Genomic DNA, 23646 nt, shown 5'->3' with positions numbered 1-23646 from the left:
GAGAATATCCCATATTCAACACTACAAAGGCTAAATATCACACTTTAAAAATAATTATCAATCCATTTTAGTTTCCTTTGAATTAATTCATGTATCCTGGTTTAAAAAGTGACATCAGGAGGGAATAGTTAGAATTGGTAGCCGTCCAAGATATTTTCTCTTGTCTCAAAGAGTATATTCTTTTTTTTTTTTTTTTTTTTTTTTGAGATGGAGTCTCACTCTGTCCCCCAGGCTGGAGTACAGCGGTGCAATCTCGGCTCACTGTAAGCTCTGCTTCCCGGGTTCACGCCATTCTCCTGCCTCAGCCTCCCAAGTAGCTGGGACTACAGGTGCCCGCCACCATGCCTGGCTAATTTTTTTTGTATTTCTAGTAGAGACGGGGTTTCACTGTGTTAGCCAGGATGGTCTCGATCTCCTGACCTTGTGATCCGCCCCCCTTGGCCTCCCAAACTGCTGAGATTACAGGCGTGAGCCACTGTGCCCAGCCCTTCAAAGAGTATATTCTAATATTACTTCTACAATGTCTGCCAAATCAGTTCTTCTTAACCTTTTTTGGTATTGAGGATATCTTGAGACTATAATGAAGGCAATGCAGCCTATTCTAATAATTTTTCTAAAAGAAACACAAATGTGCACAGACCAAACACTTTCCATACAGTTTTGGGGGCGTTTGGATGACTCTTACCCCCAGCATCGAAGTCCAGGGACACGTTGTCAAGAACCTGTCATTAATAAAGCAAAGTAATGATGATATTTAAGTCTTTGAGATCTACCAGATAACTTATTTTACAAACTTACTTTTCCAAGGAAGCAGGAAATTAAACTGTTCAAAGATTGATTCATAGAAATGCAGCATTTTGGCTCTCTTGAATTAGGCTTTGAAAAAAAAAAAAAGCAAAAACTTGAGAACTAGAGGAAGAGCTCCATTATGGCATTATTTTATTTTGTATTCAAAAACTTAGCTAGGAATCACCAGCTGAAGCTTGAGCTAATTTCTTGTCTTATAAGGGTAAATGGAGCTTTTAGCTCAAGAGAAATAAATGGGACATTCTGCCCTTCGGTAAATGAGAAGGACAGGCAAACCCTCCATCAATACATCTGGTAAGTAGTAGACTGGGTTTATGAATACAGTGCATTTTCATACAAATACTTGATTAGCAGAGTGAAGACAGGGTACATTTTGATCCTGAGATAGTAGAAAAGCCAGTTGAGGTTGGGTGTACTATGTTCTAGCTGTGTTTTTCTCTCAAGTAACAGTTTTTAAATTGAGCAAGCCATTATCAAAGTGACCATAGACTTAATCTCTGGGAAGCAATGTGACTGACAGCATTCTCCCACCAGACCTTGGAGAGGCGATTCACAGCCTTGTAGGGTCTTGCCTTCTCTGGGATATTTTCTTTCCCTCTGAGCTTTTTCTGCGTAGTAGGAAAAGGAAAATGGCTGTAACGGCAACAGCTAAACACTGACAGTTCTTTTAGAGGACATGTGTCCCGACTTATGAACAATCAAAGGTTTTTTCCTCTGATGAGCTTCCCACTGGTGCTAGCTGATTGATGGTAGAATTCTTACAGCATAGCATCAATGATTTCACCACCTTTGCACCTGTGCCAGCTCCTGGCTTCTCTTTCTCCTGTGTGCACTGCCCAGGATGTAATGAGAACAGTCTGGTGCCAATGGTGAGCAGGGCGTCTCTTCTTCCCTAAACAGAGCCATGAGAAGAAAGCTGTGTACACCCAGTCACGCCCTCTTCCTCCAACCTCGTAGATCTAATGGGTAACGCTAATGGTTTCCTAACAAACATTTTGTAACTTAAAGATCAAAATCTTCACTGACAACATTTATCATGAATACATTGATCATAACATTCAGGAAAAGGATATATTAGACCATCAACCCCAAAAATGCTAAGAAAGTCCATTGTAGAGATTATGAAACTAGAGTTATTTTTTATATTTCTTCATTTTCATTTCATTAAGGTTTTAGCTTATGGATTACTATACAGCATTTTTATATCCTATTCTAACTTATCCCAATGTATATAATAGTCTATGAGATTTAGATGACTATGAACTGTTTCTAATAAAGATTTTTATTTTTCCTGTTTTTCTTTTTTTCTGAAGTTTTTTTCAGAAGAGACCTATTATTAATAAGAACCATTACATGTGTCAGTAATAGTCAAAACCTCAAATAAGCATGGTCATACTTATTTTACATTTTTTCTCTCATACTGCCATGCCTATTTAACTACAGAATTCCATGTAATGGGATTTTAACTTTGCAAGTTCTATTTACTTCTTAGTTGCTGAGCTTGGGAGACCTAACTTAAGGATGCGACAAATTCTTTCCATCTAAATATCCAAAGAAATTTCTCAGAAAAAATCCATACACTCACTGCCTATGTCTAAATCCTTCATTGACCTGAAAATCTTGAAGGACTCAGAATTCTATGGTCATTGTTCTAAGAACTGTAGAGATCAGGGCTATAAAAGCAATGCAGTTAGTTTTTCCTCAAGAAGATCTGGCAAATGTTTAACAAATACTGTTTTTATTAGAAGTTCCAAACGAAGAGTATATTTTTTGAGAAATGGATGTTGATATATGATGTAGCATTTGTATTACTACTAATAAACACTCAACTGATCATGCACGGTCAGTCAATTCTGGCCTAATTTGCATACTTTGAATTTATTTATGCAACAAACAATTATTTGGTGTATATCATGGCTTAAGCAGTGTGTTGGTTTGGAGGGAGTACTCAAAAGTATATCAAACATGCAACCCTCAAAGAAACGTATCAGCAGAAGTCACGCATACAAAAAGTGCCACTAGAGTGATGTGGAGATGGAAGTAGAATAAGAATCACGTCTGGTTGTGGGATAATAGGAAGAGAGTCCCAAAGATAGCCTTCTTCTGAGGGCCCTGAGTGGGTAGATTTACTTTGAATGTCCTGCTAGAGACAAGGCCAGTTTACACTTAAATGCTCTTTCAGAGGTTTTTATCCTCATCAATCTGACTTTCAGAACCTACTCTCCATCATCTACCTGCAAACTACTCTCCTTAATTAAACAATTAGACAAGTAAAGAGTTTATACTTTTGGTTGTTGTTGTTCTACACTCCTTATTGGCCAGAAGTTCTGTGGCTCCATATGCTAGCTGCCCTTCTTTTATTCTCTCCACTTAATCAAATCAGGAAAAAAGTAAAACTTCTTGCTTTATTTTTAAATGCTGAAACACAAAGGAGAGCTGTTTGCTAACCATTCTACTCCATCTTGAAAGTGCTGCTTGCACAATTTCTACTGATGTCAACTTTTTCGAACATTTCTTTTTCTCTTTTATTTTCACTTTATCATATAAATAATCATAAGCATAGAAAATTGCTCATTGTTATTTATTATATTAATATAGAGACTGTAGTAAAATTTTCCCCCCACAAGATGAAAAAGAATACTAATATTTTAATATATTTATTTCAGGAGACTTTTTCCTGTGCAGATAGAGGCTTTTTTAAAACCGTATATAGACTGTTTCTGTTTTAATCACTGGAAACAGTATCTATCTCTTGTTAATGTTTTTCATGTCAATATACATTTATTTATTTAATGAGTATTTATTAAGCACCTTCACTATCCTATATGTGAGTGTGTGTGTGTATGTGTGTATGTGTGTGTTCTTTTTTTATTTCTTTTTTTTTTGAAATAGGATCTTGCCCTGTCATCCAGGTGGGAGTGCAGTGGCATGATCACAGCTCACTGCTCACTGCAGGCTAGGGTTCCTGGGCTCAAAAAATGCTCCTACCTCAGCCTCCTGAATAACGAGGACTACAGATTTGTGCCACTGCACTCAGCTAATTTTTATTTTTAGTAGAGATGAGGTCTTGCAATCTTGCCCAGGCTGGCCTCAAACTCCTGGCCTCCAGTGATCTGCCCACCTTGGCCTCCCAAAGTGCTGAGATTACAGGCGTGAGCCACCATGCTCAGCCTACCTTCACTATTGTAAACACTGAGAATACCATAACAAACAAATGTCTAACCTCAAAGAGGTCATATTCGGACCAAACTAGACAGATACAAATAAAAACAAGCAAACAAGTAAACTAATGAGTAAGAATAATTCCAAAACCAGTAGGTGCTATAAGGTAATAGAACAGGTAGATGAAAGAAGACAGCAAGAGGGATGGGAGTGTGGGTGCCCATCTTAGGCAGGTGGTCATGGAACATGGGTTGGAACAAGTAATATTTGAAGCAAGATAAGTGTGGCAAGAAGGAGCCATTCATGTGAGGATTCAGGGAGAGCATTCCCCAACCCCAAGGAAAAAAATGGGACAGCAAGGATGAAAAGCTGAGGGAGGTGTCAAATAAGAAAAAAAATAGCTGCTGATATAGCTGAGAATGGTGAACGAGAAAGTACAAGATGCTAGAGAGGAGGCAGCACCTAGCAGTTTGAGAAATCATGGTCATGAGGTGGATTATTATCTAATTGCAGTGGGAGTTCTCAGAGAACTTCATCTCCGGACTCTCAGACTCCTCTCTTCTCTGTTGCCTCTCCCAGCACAGTTTTCCCTTTTACTTTTATGAACCTGTATTCAAGTTCTGCTCACCTATCTTAATTTTTCTCTTTATATCCTGGGCTCTACTTTGCAAACTGAATTTAATGACATTCTGTAGACCCAACTTTTTTTTTTTTTTAAAGACAGAGTCTCACTCTGTCACCCCAGGCTGGAGTGCAGTGGCACAATCTCGGCTCACTGCAACCTCCGCCTCCCAGGTTCAAGTGATTCTCCTGCCTCAGCCTCCCCAGTAGCTGGGATTACAGGTGTGCATCACCACACCCAGTTAATTTCTGTATTTTTAGTAGAGACACGGTTTCACCATGTTGGCCAGGCTGGTCTCGAACTTTTGACCTCAAGTAATCCGCCCGTCTTTGCCTCACAAAGTGCTGGGATTGCACCAGCACTTTGAGCAGTTTGAGAAACCATGGTCATAAGAGTGGATTCTTACCTAATTGTAGTGGGAGTTCTCAGAGAACTTCATCTCCAGACTCTCAGACTCCTCTCTTCTCTGGTGCCTCTCCCAGGCACAGTTTTCCCTTTTACTTTTATGAACCTGTATTCAAGTTCATAAGAGAGCCACCGCGCCCAGCCAAGACCCAACATTCTAATTTTCAACATTCCCCAAATGGCTAATTTATTCCCTCCTTTGTGCAACTATGAGCTGTGATACTTAACACATGCATGCACTAAAATAAAAATTTAATAACATTTGTGAAAAATAAACTGAACAAAACACTTAAAATATCTGTTCTTTGGAGTACCATAGTTAATTTTATAAACTTGCTTCATTGTTTATTCAGATCACTGACCCCTCAATAACTTGGTGGAACGTTAAATTAACACATTATTGTTCCACCTCTTTGGTCGTGCCTCTTTTTCTCCAACGTCAATGCTACAGTATATGAGGGACCAAATCCACTTTGCATGAGCAGTTAAACTCACAACCTAACAGGATTTGGAATCCCTAATAACTGTGTCTGGGGATTATGTTTTTCTTAAATCTTAGACTTTTGGTCAATCAGAAGGGTTATATCACTGGTTTGGATGCGACAGGAAAGAAAAGTAAAATTTTAATTATGCTTTTAAAGCATTAACTCAAGACCCTGCACATCTGCCCACAGTCGACCTTCCTAACTTGTTCTGTAGTGAAGGGTAAGGCACTTTTCTGTACTAATTTGTCTGGGCCCACGAGTATCCTTGTATTGTGAATGGTTTCCATGAGAATTGAGGGCTTTCTAAAGATAGTCACATGCGGAAAAAAACAACTTAGAGCCCTGTGCTATGATGAAAAAGAGATACTTCCCCTTGGATACTGTAAAATAATTTTTGGGAAACCAAAATCTACCCAAATGTTTCAGTAGAAAGTGACTAAAAGTAATTGGATCAAGGTGCATGGTTTTTGTTTTTGTGTTAGGAGGGAACTGGAGTAATTATGGTTTTTTTTTGTTTGTTTGTTTGTTTTTATACTTCAAGTTCTAGGGTACATGTGCACAACGTGCAGATTTGTTACATATGTATACATGTGCCATGTTGGTGTGCTGTACCCATTAACTCGTCATTTATATTAGGTATTTCTCCTAATGCTATCCCTCCCCCCCTCCCACCACCCCATGACAGGCCCTGGTGTGTGAAGTTCCCCACCCTGTGTCCAAATGTTCTCATTGTTCAATTCCCACCTATGAGTGAGAACATGCAGTGTTTGGTTTTCTGTCCTTGCGATAGTTTGCTGAGAATGATGGTTTCCAGCTTCATCCATGTCCTTACAAAGAGCATGAACTCATCCTTTTTTATGGCTGCATAGTATTCCATGGTGTATATGTGCCACATTTTCTTAATCCAGTCTATCATTGATGGACATTTGGGTTGGTTCCAAGTCTTTGCTATTGTGAATAGGGCAGCAACAAACATACGTGTGCATGTGTCTTTATAGTAGAATGATTTATAATCCTTTGGGCATATACCCACTAATGGGATGGCTGGGTCAAATGGTATTTCTAGTTCTAGATCCTTGAGGAATCGCCACACTGTCAAGCCAAGCACAGAAAGTCAAACATCACGTTCTCACTCACATGTGGGAGCTAAAAAAAAGTGAATCTCATGAAGATAGAGAGTAGACTGGTGATTACCAGAGCCTGGGAAGGGTACTAGGGAGGTGGGATGAGAAGTTGATTAATGGGTACAAATATACGGTTTCATAGAAGAAATAAGAGCTAGTATTAGACAGACAACTAGGGTGACTATAGTTTACAACACTCTATCGTATATTTCAAAATAGCTAGAAAAGAAGCATTCAAATTGTTCTAGCATAAACAAAAGACAACTGTTTAAGGTGACAGATAGCCCAAGTACACTGATTTGATCTTTACAAATTATCCAAAGGTATTAAGTTATCACATGTACTCCCAAACTATGAACATCTAGTATGTATCAATAAAAAAGATGGGGATAATGAGGATTAAATGAGACAATACATTTAATGGACCTAGCACAGAGCCTGCCACACACTAATTTCTTACTAAATGTGGTTATGACTACTATCAAAAATAAAAATAAATACAGCATTTTAGAAAGAAGATTGTAAATCCATAAGAAGCAATTTTACCCAAGCAACCAAAACCATGATCAAATGATCAAAAATAAGTTAATGTGGGTAATCATTAAAACGATATATATTTACCTTGAACATTTTATTTCAGCTTAGAACACTTAAATGTACATTTATTTGCTGATCTTTTAACTTAGAAAAACCTAGGTCTTTTCCTGGATATGAATCCTCAGGTTCTGCTTCATCTTTATACTTATGATGCATTTGCTTAAGGTTGTTTTAAAAAAATAAATGGAGTAAAAGACCAGCCTGGGCAATACGGTAAAATCCCATCTCTATTAAAATACAAAAAATTAGCTGGGTGTGGCAGCATGCACCTGTAATCCCAGCTACTCGGGAGGCTGGGAGAGGAGAATCACTTGAACCCGGGAGGTGGAGGTTGCAGTGAGCTGAGATCGCGCCATTGCACCCCAGCCTGGGTGACAGAGCGAAACTCCGTCTCTAAATAAATAAATAAATAAATAAATGGAGCTAGAATCCAAGACTATATCTGAAGTTATATGACTACATATTCCTCTCAGTCTTTTATAGAGACCTCCCCAAAGCTAATTTGAAAGTGGTTTTCTAGCAATTCTTTTTCATTATATCTTTTGAAAGAATCAATTTAGTTTTCCCAGAAAAAAATAACCTTCTTGCTTTTGATATTTAACATTAGCAAGTTTATACAATCTTAATTAAATGACATAATTTCCATATTAACTACAGCTGGCACTAACAGGTTTTGGAACAAACAGAACCTGACTGTCAGCAAGCATACTAGTGAGAAAAGCAGAGGTGTGCAGGCCTATTAAAGGGGTGCCCAGAAGTTGAATGTATTAAATTATCACATGTATCCTAAAACGAGGTACATCTACTATGCATCAATTTTTTAAAAAGATGGGGTGAATGAGGATTAAATGAGACAATGCATGTAATGGACCTAGCAAATTCTGGACAGGTGATGGGGAGTGTCAATTAATCTAAAGAATTCCTTAAGAGGTGTTTGCCAAAGACAGTATCTATGCCATTAATATCAAAGAATAAAAATGTAGCATTTACATCCCCAAAAGGATTTTTGGAGTGTCTCTGAACTATTTGTGAAGCAAAGAGAAAAGAACATTCTCTGTCAGTAACCAATGCTACTGCCTGTCAACAAATATTTGGGGTCTATCTCCTAAGTCAAGAGTGAAATTGCAATAGTCATACATTCATTCATTCATTCACTTATTTTTTTAAAAAATGTTTGAGTATTATGTACCCAACATTGTGCAGAGCCGGAATTCTAAAAATGAACAAGACAAGCTCCTTCCCTTAAGAAATTCACAAATGACAGAAGAGATAGTCAACTAAATAGTTAACAGTGCATGGGAACCATGATTAAAATGCAGTCCCTGAAAAGTAGGATTCAAGGAGCATGATTGACAACTAAAAACACCTCAGAGAACAGTACATTTCCAGTGTTCTCTCCAACACTACAGTAATATACAAGATTTATGGACATTTCAAAGACTTCCATCTTAATGGAGATTGAGAATTATGATCGAGAAACCGAAGAGAAAAATAAGATATGTCTCAGAGACTGATGATGAGAAGTAAAGGAAGGCATGGAGTCAAAAGAGGATATTTCTGGCAATTTATAAAACTGTAATGTTATAGTCTATAAAGCATATAATTAAAGAGTTTTGTAAGAAAAATCAAACAAATTGTTAGTACTTTTTTAAAAAAAAAAATTATAGGGGGAGGAGCCAAGATGGCCGAATAGGAACAGCTCCGGTCTACAGCTCCCAGTGCGAGCGACGCAGAAGACGGGTGATTTCTGCATTTCCATCTGAGGTACCGTGTTCATCTCACTAGGGAGTGCCAGACAGTGGGCACAGGTCAGTGGGTGAGCGCACCGTGCGCCAGCCGAAGCAGGGGCGAGGCATTGCCTCACTCGGGAAGCGCAAGGGGTCAGGGAGTTCCCCTTCCAGGGGTGACAGACGGCACCTAGAAAATCGGGCCACTCCCACCCAAATACTGTGCTTTTCCGATGGGCTTAAGAAACGGTGCCCCAGGAGAATATAGCCCGCACCTGGCTCAGAGGGTCCTACGCCCACGGAGTCTCGCTGATTGCTAGCACAGCAGTCTGAGATCAAACAGCAAGTCGGCAGCGAGGCTGGGGGAGGGGCGCCCGCCATTGCCCAGGCTCGCTTAGGTAAACAAAGCAGCCTGGAAGCTTGAACTGGGTGGAGCCCACCACAGCTCAAGGAGGCCTGCCTGCCTCTGTAGGCTCCACCTCTGGGGGCAGGGCACAGACAAACAAAAAGACAGCAGTAACCTCTGCAGACTTAAATGTCCCTGTCTGACAGCTGTGAGGAGAGCAGTGGTTCTCCCAGCACGCAGCTGGAGATCTGAGAACGGGCTGACTGCCTCCTCAAGTGGGTCCCTGACCCCTGACCCCCGAGCAGCCTAACTGGGAGGCACCCCCCAGCAGGGGCAGACTGACACCTCACACGGCCGGCCAGGTACTCCAACAGACCTGCAGCTGAGGGTTCTGTCTGTTAGAAGGAAAACTAACAGAAAGGATATCCACACCAAAAACCCATCTGTACATCACCATCATCAAAGACCAAAAGTAGATAAAACCACAAAGATGGGGAAAAAACAGAGCAGAAAAACTGGAAACTCTAAAAAGCAGAGTACCTCTCCTCCTCCAAAGGAACGCAGTTCCTCACCAGCAAGGGAACAAAGCTGGAAGGAGAATGACTTTGACGAGCTGAGAGAAGAAGGCTTCAGACGATCAAATTACTCCGAGCTACGGGAGGATATTCAAACCAAAGGCAAAGAAGTTGAAAACTTTGAAAAAAATTTAGAAGAATGTATAACTAGAATAACCAATACAGAGAAGTGCTTAAAGGAGCTGATGGAGCTGAAAACCAAGGCTCGAGAACTACGTGAAGAATGCAGAAGCCTCAGGAGCCGATGCGATCAAATGGAAGAAAGGGTATCAGCCCTGGAAGATGAAATGAATGAAATGAAGTGAGAAGGGAAGTTTAGAGAAAAAAGAATACAAAGAAACGAGCAAAGCCTCCAAGAAATGTGGGACTATGTGAAAAGACCAAATCTACGTCTGATTGGTGTACCTGAAAGTGATGGGGAGAATGGAAACAAGTTGGAAAACACTCTGCAGGATATTATCCAGGAGAACTTCCCCAATCTAGCAAGGCAGGCCAACATTCAGATTCAGGAAATACAGAGAACGCCACAAAGATACTCCTCGAGAAGAGCAACTCCAAGACACATAATTGTCAGATTCACCAAAGTTGAAATGAAGGAAAAAATGTTAAGGGCAGCCAGAGAGAAAGGACGGGTTACCATCAAAGGGAAACCCATCAGACTAACAGCGGATCTCTCGGCAGAAACCCTACAAGCCAGAAGAGAGTGGGGGCCAATATTCAACATTCTTAAAGAAAAGAATTTTCAACCCAGAATTTCATATCCTGCCAAACTAAGCTTCATAAGTGAAGGAGAAATAAAATACTTTACAGACAAGCAAATGCTGAGAGATTTTGTCACCACCAGGCCTGCCCTAAAAGAGCTCTTGAAGGAAGCGCTAAACATGGAAAGGCACAACCGGTACCAGCCACTGCAAAATCATACTGAAATGTAAAGACCATTGAGACTAGGAAGAGACTGCATCAACTAACGAGCAAAATATCCAGCTAACATCATAATGACAGGATCAAATTCACACATAACAATATTAACTTTAAATGTAAATGGACTAAATGCTCCAATTAAAAGACACAGACTGGCAAATTGGATAAAGACTCAAGACCCATCAGTGTGCTGTATTCAGGAAACCCATCTCACGTGCAGAGACACACATAGGCTCAAAATAAAAGGATGGAGGAAGATCTACCAAGCAAATGGAAAACAAAAAAAGGCAGGGGTTGCAATCCTAGTCTCTGATAAAACAGACTTTAAACCAACAAAGATCAAAAGAGACAAAGAAGGCCATTACATAATGGTAAAGGGATTAATTCAACAAGAAGAGCTAACTATCCTAAATATATATGCACCCAATACAGGAGCACCCAGATTCATAAAGCAAGTCCTGAGTGACCTACAAAGAGACTTAGACTCCCACACATTAATAATGGGAGACTTTAACACCCCACCGACAACATTAGACAGACCAACGAGACAGAAAGTCAACAAGGATACCCAGGAATTGAACTCAGCTCTGCACCAAGCGGACCTAATAGACATCTACAGAACTCTCCACCCCAAATCAACAGAATATACATTTTTTTCAGCACCACACCACACCTATTCCAAAATTGACCATATCCTTGGAAGTAAAGCTCTCCTCAATAAATGTAAAAGAACAGAAATTGTAACAAACTGTCTCTCAGATCACAGTGCAATCAAGCTAGAACTCAGGATTAAGAATCTCACTCAAAACCGCTCAACTACATGGAAACTGAACAACCTGCTCCTGAATGACTACTGGGTACATAACGAAATGAAGGCAGAAATAAAGATGTTCTTTGAAACCAACGAGAACCAAGACACAACATACCAGAATCTCTGGGATGCATTCAAAGCAGTGTGTAGAGGGAAATTTATGGCACTAAATGCCCACAAGAGAAAGCAGGAAAGATCCAAAATTGACACCCTAACATCACAGTTAAAAGAACTAGAAAAGCAAGAGCAAACACCTTCAAAAGCTAGCAGAAGGCAAGAAATAACTAAAATCAGAGCAGAACTGAAGGAAATAGAGACACAAAAAACCCTTCAAAAAATCAATGAATCCAGGAGCTGGTTTTTTGAAAGGATCAACAAAACTGATAGACCGCTAGCAAGATTAATAAAGAAAAAAAGAAAGAAGAATCAAATAGATGCAACAAAAAATGATAAAGGGGATATCACCACCGATCCCACAGAAATACAAACTACCATCAGAGAATATTACAAACACCTCTATGCAAATAAACTAGAAAATCTAGAAGAAATGGATAAATTCCTCAACACATACACCCTCCCAAGACTAAACCAAGAAGAAGTTGAATCTCTGAATAGACCAATAACAGGAGCTGAAATTGTGGCAATAATCAATAGCTTACCAACCAAAAAAAGTCCAGGACCAGATGGGTTCACAGCCGAATTCTACCAGAGGTACAAGGAGGAGCTGGTACCATTCCTTCTGAAACTATTTCAATCAATAGAAAAAGAGGGAATCCTCCCTAACTCATTTTATGAGGCCAGCATCATCCTGATACCAAAGCCTGGCAGAGACACAACAAAAAAAGAGAATTTTAGACCAATATCCTTGATGAACATTGATGCAAAAATCCTCAATAAAATATTGGCAAACAGAATCCAGCAGCACATCAAAAAGCTTATCCACCATGATCAAGTGGGCTTCATCCCTGGGATGCAAGGATGGTTCAATATACGCAAATCAATAAATGTAATCCAGCATATAAACAGAACCAAAGACAAAAACCACATGATTATCTCAATAGATGCAGAAAAGGCCTTTGACAAAATTCAACAACCCTTCATGCTAAAAACTCTCAATAAATTAGGAATTGATGGAACGTATCTCAAAATAATAAGAGCTATTTATGACAAACCCACAGCCAATATCATACTGAATGGGCAAAAACTGGAAGCATTCCCTTTGAAAACTGGCACAAGACAGGGATGCCCTCTCTCGCCACTTCTATTCAACATAGTGTTGGAAGTTCTGGCCAGGGCAATTAGGCAGGAGAAGGAAATCAAGGGTATTCAATTAGGAAAAGAGGAAGTCAAATTGTCCCTGTTTGCAGATGACATGATAGTATATCTAGAAAACCCCATTGTCTCAGCCCAAAATCTCCTTAAGCTGATAAGCAACTTCAGCAAAGTCTCAGGATACAAAATCAATGTACAAAAATCACAAGCATTCTTATACATCAATAACAGACAAACAGAGAGCCAAATCATGAGTGAACTCCCATTCACAATTGCTTCAAAGAGAATAAAATACCTAGGAATCCAACTTACAAGGGATGTGAAGGACCTCTTCAAGGAGAACTACAAACCACTGCTCAAGGAAATAAAAGAGGATACAAACAAATGGAAGAACATTCCATGCTCATGGGTAGGAAGAATCAATATCATGAAAATGGCCATCCTTCCCAAGGTAATTTACAGATTCAATGCCATCCCCATCAAGCTACTAATGACTTTCTTCACAGAATTGGAAAAAACTACTTTAAAGTTCATATGGAACCAAAAAAGAGCCCGCATCGCCAAGTCAATCCTAAGCCAAAAGAACAAAGCTGGAGGCATCACGCTACCTGACTTCAAACTATGCTACAAGGCTACAGTAACCAAAACAGCATGGTACTGGTACCAAAACAGAGATATAGATCAATGCAACAGAACAGAGCCGTCAGAAATAATGCCACATATCTACAACCATCTGATCTTTGACAAACCTGCGAAAAACAAGAAATGGGGAAAGGATTCCCTATTTAATAAATGGTGCTGGGAAAACTGGCTAGCCATATGTAGAAAGCTGAAACTGGATCCCTTCCTTACACCTTATACAAAAATCAATTCAAGATGGATTAAAGACTTAAATGTTAGACCTAAAACCATAAAAACCCTAGAAGAAAACCTAGGCAATACCATTCAGGACATAGGCATGGGCAAGGACTTCATGTCTAAAACACCAAAAGCAATGGCAACAAAAGCCAAAATTGACAAATGGGATCTAATTAAACTAAAGAGCTTCTGCACAGCAAAGGAAACTACCATCAGAGTGAACAGGCAACCTACAAAATGGGATAAAATTTTTGCAACCTACTCATCTGACAAAGGGCTAATATCCAGAATCTACAATGAACTCCAACAAATTTACAAGAAAAAAACAAACAACCCCATCAAAAAGTGGGCGAAGGACATGAACAGACACTTCTCAAAAGAAGACATTTATGCAGCCAAAAAACACATGAAAAAGTGCTCTCCATCACTGGCTATCAGAGAAATGCAAATCAAAACCACAATGAGATACCATCTCACACCAGTTAGAATGGCAATCATTAAAAAGTCAGGAAACAGGTGCTGGAGAGGATGTGGAGAAATAGGAACACTTTTACACTGTTGGTGGGACTGTAAACTAGTTCAACCCTTGTGGAAGTCAGTGTGGCGATTCCTCAGGGATCTAGAACTAGAAATTCCATTCGACCCAGCCATCCATTACTGGGTATATACCCAAAGGACTATAAATCATGCTGCTATAAAGACACATGCACACGTATGTTTATTGCCGCATTATTCACAATAGCAAAGAGTTGGAACCAACCCAAATGTCCAACAATGATAGACTGGATTAAGAAAATGTGGCACATATACACCATGGAATACTATGCAGCCATAAAAAATGATGAGTTCATGTCCTTTGTAGGGACATGGATGAAATTGGAAATCATCATTCTCAGTAAACTATCGCAAGAACAAAAAACCAAACACCGCATATTCTCACTCACAGGTGGGAATTGAATAATGAGAACACATGGACACAGGAAGGGAAACATCACACTTCGGGGACTGTTGTGGGTTGGGGGGAGGGGGGAGGGATAGCATTGGGAGATATACCTAATGCTAGATGACGAGTTGGTGGGTGCAGCGCACCAGCATGGCACATGTATACATATGTAACTTACCTGCACATTGGGCACATGTACCATAAAACCTAAAGTATAACAATAATAATAATAATAATAATAAAAGAAAAAAAATTATATTATGCTATTTATTTTACCTCAAGTGTGTGAATACTATTAATAACAGGCCTTAACTTTCATTTTTAATCTTTTAACACTCTGGTACCTAAAATAAGGCCTAACATAAAATTAGTGTAAAAGTAAAGTTTGAGAAATCAGTGAATAAATAAATAAATAAATAAATGGAATATTAGGGTAGACAGTAAGATATTGTAAGGTCTGATGCATTTCTTTTCATCCAACTTTCATCCAACTTTAAGTTGAGTCTTAAATATAGGAGTTCACTGACCCAAGCAGTGATGAGCATGTTTAAATATCTTCAGATACCTGTGAATATAGCATATTTGGGGAAAGACAAAATATTTGGTGTAACTATTGTATAGGGTATGCATAGAATTGGTTTTATCATCAAATGGTAAACAAAAGACATGCTGTGGTGATATGGCAGAGTCTTACAATTCAGGCTACCATACTTACAGGCAACGAGAATCGGTGAAAATTTTCAAATAGAGGACATGCAGATGGGATCTCAGAAAAGATAAATCTGGCAGTAGTTTGGAGAATGAATTGGAATGAAAAGAGCCTGGAACAAAGATATAAGTTAAATATTAGTCATATAATTAACTTGAGGGAAATTTGGTAAATTTTAAGTTCATATGACTCTGATCTCTTTTTTATTAAAGGTAGGAGGGAGGGAGAGAGAGACAGAAACCAGGTTACTCACAGTCTTTTCACTTTAGAGAATGGATGCATAACTCTAAGACAAGAAAATCAAGAAAAGAAATGATGAGCTAATTTTTAACATGAAGATCTTAGGTTGTCTGCAGTCATCCATGCAGATATATGTATCACAGAGTAGTTGATTCATTCATTTATTCAACGAATATTTATTGAACATATACTATGTTATCCTCACAATGCAGAGAACTCGGGACTCAAGACAGAAATGATAGATGTTTTTGCTTCAATGAATTCATGTCTGATGTAGAGACAAAAAAGTAATAATATAAGATGAATAAGTCCAAGGTACATTAGGGTCACAGAAAGTGTAGCCTTTAAGTGTGTGGAGGAGTCTTGAGTACAGTAACCTGACTTGAAAGATAAGCTTATGTTTCCTGGATGGGGAGGTGGGTAAGAGAGCTTCTTGGAGGAAGGCTGAAACATGAGATGTTCTGCTCAGCTGGTGATGGGACAGAGAATAGGAAGAAGCAGATGCTGAAGTGAAAAGGGCCAGATCATGAGGCCCTTTGCAATGCAAGGAAACTTTACATTTTATCCAGTGACAGCAAGCAGTGGAAGAAATGTGAATAGGAAAATGATATATGAATTAAATTTGCACATTGAAAGGAATACTTTGTGGGCGAATCAAAGACTTGATTGCTAGCAAGTCAACAAAGAGGTTGTTGCACTTTCTCTCAATATAGATATAGAAGATATAGATAAAGATAACCTGCCCTGGTATAGTGACAGTGACAGAGGAAGGGAAAGACGAGGACTAGAGGAATTCAGAGGTAAGTAACCTGGCCTAGAGATGATTAGATGAATGGAAGTATTAATAAAAGAGAGTGAATAATTCAGTATGACCTTTGTTTTCAGGTTTTGGCAGCTGGGCAAATACTGGTGCCATTTCACCAAAAAAAAGAAGATCTCTAGGATAAAGTACTTAATAGACTTCTCTTGTCAAAAGTACGACAGAAATACAAAATCTACATAAACACAGTATTCTCTGAAGGATGCTGAATTAATATTGTTTAAATTCATTACTGAGATTAAAGCAAAAAATGAATCAGTTCATGATGAATCAGAATTTGAATAGCAAAATGAAACATTATTTTATTACTGACAAGGCTGTATTGGAACAACTGTCCTGAAAATAAAATGCCAACAGTTAACTGCCACTTACAGACTTACCCGTTGTTTTATTCCAGCTCTGTCTGCCAGCTTTTCTCCATGAAATTTCTCTGTCCTTTAGCAGTTTTTGTGGAATTTGCTTCACTGTCATGACACTATATATATCAACTTGCCTCTATGCTGCAAATGATCCATATTCTTGGCCAGAAGAGCTGTCTAAAATATGTACATATGACAAAGATATTCAGGACAGAAAATTTCTTAACATGGTGGGATGATGAAAAATTGGCATTAACATGCACAGGACACATAAACTTTGCATTTGAAAGAGACACAACAGCATAAGATAACTTCACATGAATTCCAATTGTAAGATTTTGGTTTTTCAACGACTTATAGAATAAAATGACTAGAAAATAGAAGAATTTAAAATGATTTTTATGACTGTTTCTAAATTATCTTTGATAAGTCCCAAGAAAATTTTCCACAAAATACTTAATAGTTCTGACCCACATTTCTTTCACCTTTACATGTTTTCATTCATTCAGTAACTACTACATATAACACACATGATGAATATTTTTTCAAAGAAATAAAGAGAAAAAGGAAAAGAAAAAAAGAAAGGAAAACAAAGGAATGAGAGAGAAAGAAAGAGGAGGGGTTGGGGAGAGGGACAAAGAAGAAATACTCTAAATCTTTAGTAAAATTTTGGTCATACCTAATTACTATCTCTTTTTTAAAATCACTGATAATGACTCACTTCTCAAGAGAAAGTATGGTCGGACATAGTGGCTCACATCTATGATCCCAGCACTTTGGGAGGCTGAGGTGGGAGGATTGCTTAAGGTCAGGAGTTCAAAACCAGGCTGGGGCAACAAAGTGAGACCCAGGCTCTAAAAGAAAAAAAAAAATAGCTGAGTTTGGTAGTGTGCACCTGTAGTCCCAGCTACTTCGGAGGCTGAGGAGGGAGACTCATTTGAGCTCAAGAGTTCAAGGCTGCAGTGAGCTGTGATTGCACCACTGAACTCCAGCCTGGGTAACAGAGTGAGATCCTGTCTTTAAAAACAAAGAAAGTACGGCTTGACAGAAAAATTCCACTGAATGATCTTCAAATGATTTACATTCTGCTAAATGTTTGAGGTCCAGTTCTCTCTATTGCTTCATTTCCCATCGATGTTGTTAAATTTTTAGAGAAATGAAAGTACTTTTAACTTTTTTAAAATGAAATACTGAAAAACTACCTTTGGAACTGATAATTTTCTAAAGAAATAAACATTTAGAATTTTTATATTTTAGGGAAACATTTCAAGCTCAATACAAAAGCAAACTAAATGAATCTTATTTCAAGTTATAATATACACTAAATTTTAATTTTTTAATTTCAGGAATAGAACAAACTATCTTATAATTTTGCTAAATAAGATGCACTATGTATTATCATTAATAATTACTTGTTATTAAACATTTCATCAACACCATCATTAGCGTTGTCATTAACAAGTCCCTCTATTCTAACTCATCTTAGGAGTCAGTCTCTCTCTCCATTCTTCTCTTCCTCCCTACCTCCATTTCTCATTTTTCTAATGCATATTTATTTACCTGATTTGCCATTTAATCAAAGGCTACCCTATTTTGCCATTACTTAATATTATTGAATACTATAATTCTATTACATTAGTTCCAAATGTAAACAGACTTATTTTCAAAGCTGTGAATTCAATATATTTAAAGAGCAAAAAATTGCTATTATCAAATGGAGATATGTATATACACATGTAGTTTATAGTAAAGCTTTACTGTACATATATATTCATAAATAATGTACTTTGAAACTATCCTGTGTTTATCCCAGACTCAATGGGATTATGACAAATAATAAACAATCTAATTTTTAAGGGTTTCATATTCTATTAAGCAATTCAGAATGTTGGCAAATATTGCAAAATCATGACAGCTGATATTGTTTTGATCTGTGTCCCTACTCAAACCTTAGGTCAAATAGTAATCCCCAATGTTGAAGGTGGAGCCTGTTGGGAGGTGACTGGATCATAAGGATGGAGTTCTCACAAATAGTTTAGCACCAACTTTTTGGTGCTGTTCTCATGACAGACTTCTTATGAGATCTGGCTGTTTAAAATGTGGCACATATACACCATGGAATACTATGCAGCCATAAAAAACGACGAGTTCATGTCCTTTGTAGGGACATGGATGAAATTGGAAATCATAATTCTCAGTAAACTATCGCAAGAACAAAAAACCAAACACCGCATATTCTTACTTATAGGTGGGAATTGAACAATGAGAACACATGGACACAGGAAGGGGAACATCACACCCTGGGGACTGTTGTGGTGTGGGGGGAGGGGGGAGGGATAGTATTAGGAGATATACCTAATGCTAAATGACGAGTTAATGGGTGCAGCACACCAGCATGGCACATGTATACATATGTAACTAACCTGCACATTGTGCACATGTACCCTAAAACTTAAAGTATAATAATAATAAAATAAAAAAATTTTAAAAAAAGTGGCTGGAACCTGCCTCCCTCTCTCTCTTCCTCCTGCTCCAGCCATAGAAGACGTTGCCTGCTTCCCCTTCGCCTTCCACCATGATTGACAGTTTCCTGAGGCCTCCCCAGAAGCTAAGCAGATGCCAGCATTATGCTTCCTGTACAGACTGTGAAACCATGAACCATTTAAGCCTCTCTTCTTTATAAATTGCCCAGTCTCAAGCATTTATTTATAGCAGTGTGAGAACAGCCTAACACAACAATGTTTACTGTTACGCTATTACTTTCTCTATGTAGTATTACAATTTCTATACAAATGCCTTCACAAAAGAGTAAGACATAAATATCAAATAAATAAAATCTATAGTTTTTCTTAATTCTAAATTATAACCTCTGCAATAAATACAACTGTTTTATAAGAATTTTCTGCCATTCAAAATAGATTGAAAATGGCATATTATAAAAAGAATATAGACAAATACCCTCTCTACCTTTCAATTTTGTAGCTTTAAATTGATACCTGACCTTCATGGTTGCCTATCTGTGTTTATTCACTCATCTACTCATTCATTTGCCATTTTCAGACAGTTTGGTTCCATCTGTTACCTGGTTATCAGACTTCTAGGAAGAAGAATCATGTTACCATGTAATAAAAAGAAAATGGGCGTTGTAGTCGGAATATTTAAATTGGCATTCCAGCTCAATCATAACCCTGTGGGCAGAATCCTGGACTCTCACACTGGGGCTTTATCTACCCCTTAGGGAGCATTTGGAAAAAAACATAGAAGTGGTTTTGATTAAGCTTCTATGTTAGTGCCTAGGAATAAGAGCTTCTACCTGTGATAGTCTCAAAATTAAGACTTGTTCTGCCTAAAATGTTAATCATCATCCTTACGAATTTAAGAAATAAAGCCTGGCATGGTGTCTCATGCCTCATCCCAGCACTTTGGGAGGCCAAGGCAGGCAGATCACTTGGGTTCAGGAGTTCAAGACCCACCTGGCCAATGTGGTGAAACCCTGTCTCTACTAAAATTAAAAAAAAAAAAAAACTGGGCATGGTGGTGCACACCTGTAATCCAGCTACTTGGGAGGCTGAGGCAGGAGAATTGTTTGAACCTGGGAAGTGGAGGTTGCAGTGATCTCAGATTGCACCACTGCACTCCAGCCTGGGCAACAGAGCAAGACTCTGTCTCCAAAAAGACACTTTAAGAAAAAGAAATTAAGAAATAAGCTACTCATTAAATATTTATTAAATATTGCTTTTAGCATTGCAGAGATGCAATTACTCCACCAAAGTTCACCCTCACCTGGGTATGTAAGTTTCTTTGTAATTATGCTATATAATTTATGTGTATGCCCATGTTAAGAAACTATTCATTTTCTTCTGTGCTTCAAGTACTCAGATAAGCCTTTTTCAAGCAAAAATAATCTTGTAGGATCACACAAAGTCAAATATTAAGCAACCTCAAAGAAGTGATGAAACTTTAACTGACCCCGATCGAATTAATCCTGGTTCATAAAATACTTACCATATTAAAAGAGAGATCTGAGATAATCTGTTTCAAAGAAGTTGTTTGAAAGTCAAATAGAGTACTTACTCGACCAAAAGTTGCTGGCCCATCTCTTTAATATAACCAATTTTAAAAATTACAAAGCCTGATTTCAATCCCTGGGATGGAAGAGAAGAAATAAGGACAAGGCTCCTGCATCCACATGAGTCCAAAGTCAGGAAAAGACATGAGGACACATCAAGTTTGACCCTTGAACATTTGAACAGAAAGTACTGGACAAGCCAATAACCAGGAAAACATTTCAAGTTCTGGCCAGAGAGTCTAACCCTGGTTTTTACTTCCCCTCCATCTAACATTGGCCTATAAACGTCTGTCCCCCACCTCCTGAGTGTTCAATTCTGTTGAAGTGCTTTCAACTATCCTCCAAGTTACACCCAAAAACTATGAATCTGAATGTTCCCAAATGTTTCTTTCCAGCTGTACCAGAGTCGTGCTGAGTTCCACCTAGGCAGGTCCCAGTGGTCTGCAGTACTCTTGATTTCTTCAATCTGATAGTAGGCATCTCCAGACCCAGGAATAACTCAGTTTCGTTTTTAATTTGAGATTTTATACTCTGCATCACTCCTAAATCATTTAAGAAAGCTGAAATAGCTTTTCCATTTTCCAAACTCCCCAGATCAAATACAGTGCTGATGACCCAATAGGTATTAAATAGGGGGGTGATTGCAGTTACAAAGTTGTAATGGTATCTTTTTCTCCTTTGTAAAGGAATGTGTAAATCCAAGTATATACACTGTGTGGTGTTCCTGTTTCTGGAGTTTCATGAGGATTTACACATGGCATTCGGTGTTCTGTATGGATCTGCCTACCTTTGTGAATTAATCTGTTAACCCCTCTTCCTTTGAGAGAGCACCTGCAGTGGTGGTGAACTCCTTGTGTTTTCTCTCTCTCCTGATGGTTATTCTTGAATTAAGCACAGACTCGTTAGCTCGGTTGCTTTATCATGAATAATGTGTGTGACCTTGCAGTTCTTCCACAGTTCAGCAAACAAGTGCTAGCTTCACTGACCAAAAATTAAGGAAGGAAAACACAGTTTTTAAAATGATCCATCTTTTAACAGCCGAAACCGATGTGTCTATGGTGCTGCATCTTGCTGTCGTACTTCTGAAGTCAGATCTGTGTGAACGATCATTTCTGACTTAACCGTGAGATGCTCACGAGTACCCTTCCTGTTGTTTTGTTAGCGTTGAAATCAAGACTATTTATTTGGAATATATACAACAGTGTTTTTCCACTGTATTTCACTTACGAAAGTTGAGGACTGCTTTCTCTACCTTTTGCAAAATAATTGATATATTCCATATTGGATTCTCAAAGACTTTGATATGGTGAACCTATCAAACCTAGAAATTGTATTCATCCTTTCATGACAGTGGCCTGAGTTCCCCAGCCCCTCTCCTCCTTTTTTTAGATGAGATTTAGCACACTCTCAGTTATTTAAACATGCAACATTTCTTGAGTATGTATGTTGAGGCCATCTGAGCTCATAGCTGATTCAGTAACCAGTTTCATGCTGTGTCATTCACACTCACTACTTAATACTGCCATGGTGAAAATGTGGAGAAAAAATGTATCCTTGTGTGTCTGGGAAGCATATACACTTGTACATTTTTTAATACTTTGATTCTGTAACATTTCTGAGTTTTCTTTTGTTTTACAGAAAAAAAAAGTGATAAAGCAATCAGAAGACAAGAGGTTTACTATTGATGCTTAGGGTCATCAGACCTTGGCTGGCTAATAGACCTACATGGCCAAATTAATTTACAAGAGTAATAATTTTTTAAAAGCCAATTTTTTTTCTGTATTTTCTGTATGAAACTGCCAATATCATGAATAGAAAGGGAGAACCATAAAGGAGAAAGAACGTGATGTTCTGTTATGTTCGTGTGAACCTAAAAAACAATGTGGAGGCAGGCGCAATCAGCCGAAATCTAGGGACTTGATGGTGTTGCTTGGAAGGCATCCATACCTGCATTTTGCATTCTTCGTATGTAATCGTATTGCCAAAGACAAACTATTTCATCATTTATTGTAAACAACACTTTTCCCCAGACCTACCACAAAGTTTCTGTGATGTATTGTCTTCCAGTTGCAATAAAAATTACTGAGTTGCATCAATTGAAGAAAAAAAAATAGAGGGTGATTGTTCTCCTATTCTAAATGTAAAAACGAAAGAACTATATAACTTCAGGCAGTATGTACAATACTTTCTGAGTTGGAAAACTTTATTAGAAAAGAAGAAAGTAACCATAACTGCCTGTCTGTGGAATGATTATTTAGCTGAAAAATTCAATTTGTACAAGAGGATTGAAAAGTGCTTTGTGGAAGAAAAAATTGATTAGACGCACACTTGAAATCATTTGCATAACACTCTATTCTCATACTTTAAGCTTTAATAGTCTCTAAGTAAAAACTCTTGTCTTTCAAGGTCTGTACTTCTAGGCTGCAGGGTCTGTAGGTAATGACTTCAAGGCCTCGGCAATTGAATATGGCATCCCTGAAGGAGAAAAAGTGGAAAACTAACAATTTGTGCCCCCTACAAGATGATCCTCAAGAAGCCTAGAGACTGAAAGCTTGGGGATTTAAATTTTCCCTGTAAGAACTAGGAGAGTAAGTATTTCAAAAGGCAGAGGTGGAGGTCCTTCTGCAAAGATAAGTGCTTAAGAGTTTAATCTTGAGTTTAAAATGGAGCAAAACCAGAAAGTACTGTCTTCCACAGGCTTGGGGACAGGGAGAGTTAAGAGCTGCAGCCCAAGCTCCAAACAATGACTTTTAGAGAAGGCCCTGACTCTGAAAAACAAACCACAATGGACAGA

The 23646-nt window shown here is 38.3% G+C and overlaps 1 long non-coding RNA gene across 1 annotated transcript in view; it reads right to left on the bottom strand.

Annotated features, from left to right (window-relative positions):
- Positions 1-21829, bottom strand: part of LOC134738411 (uncharacterized) — a 41898-nt gene extending 20069 nt beyond the window's left edge. Inside the window, exons 1-2 of the long non-coding RNA XR_010124120.1 lie at positions 21640-21829; positions 16805-16960 (exon numbers count right to left, since the gene is read on the bottom strand). This is a non-coding gene — a long non-coding RNA (uncharacterized LOC134738411). The remainder of the gene's footprint in view (positions 1-16804; positions 16961-21639) is intronic.
- Positions 21830-23646: the final 1817 nt, after the last annotated feature.

This window comes from Pongo pygmaeus, chromosome 17, assembly GCF_028885625.2.
Source record: "Pongo pygmaeus isolate AG05252 chromosome 17, NHGRI_mPonPyg2-v2.0_pri, whole genome shotgun sequence".
Lineage (NCBI taxonomy): Eukaryota > Metazoa > Chordata > Mammalia > Primates > Hominidae > Pongo > Pongo pygmaeus.
The sequence above is the reverse complement of the archived record's forward strand: the minus strand, read 5'-3'. Positions and strand labels throughout refer to the sequence as shown.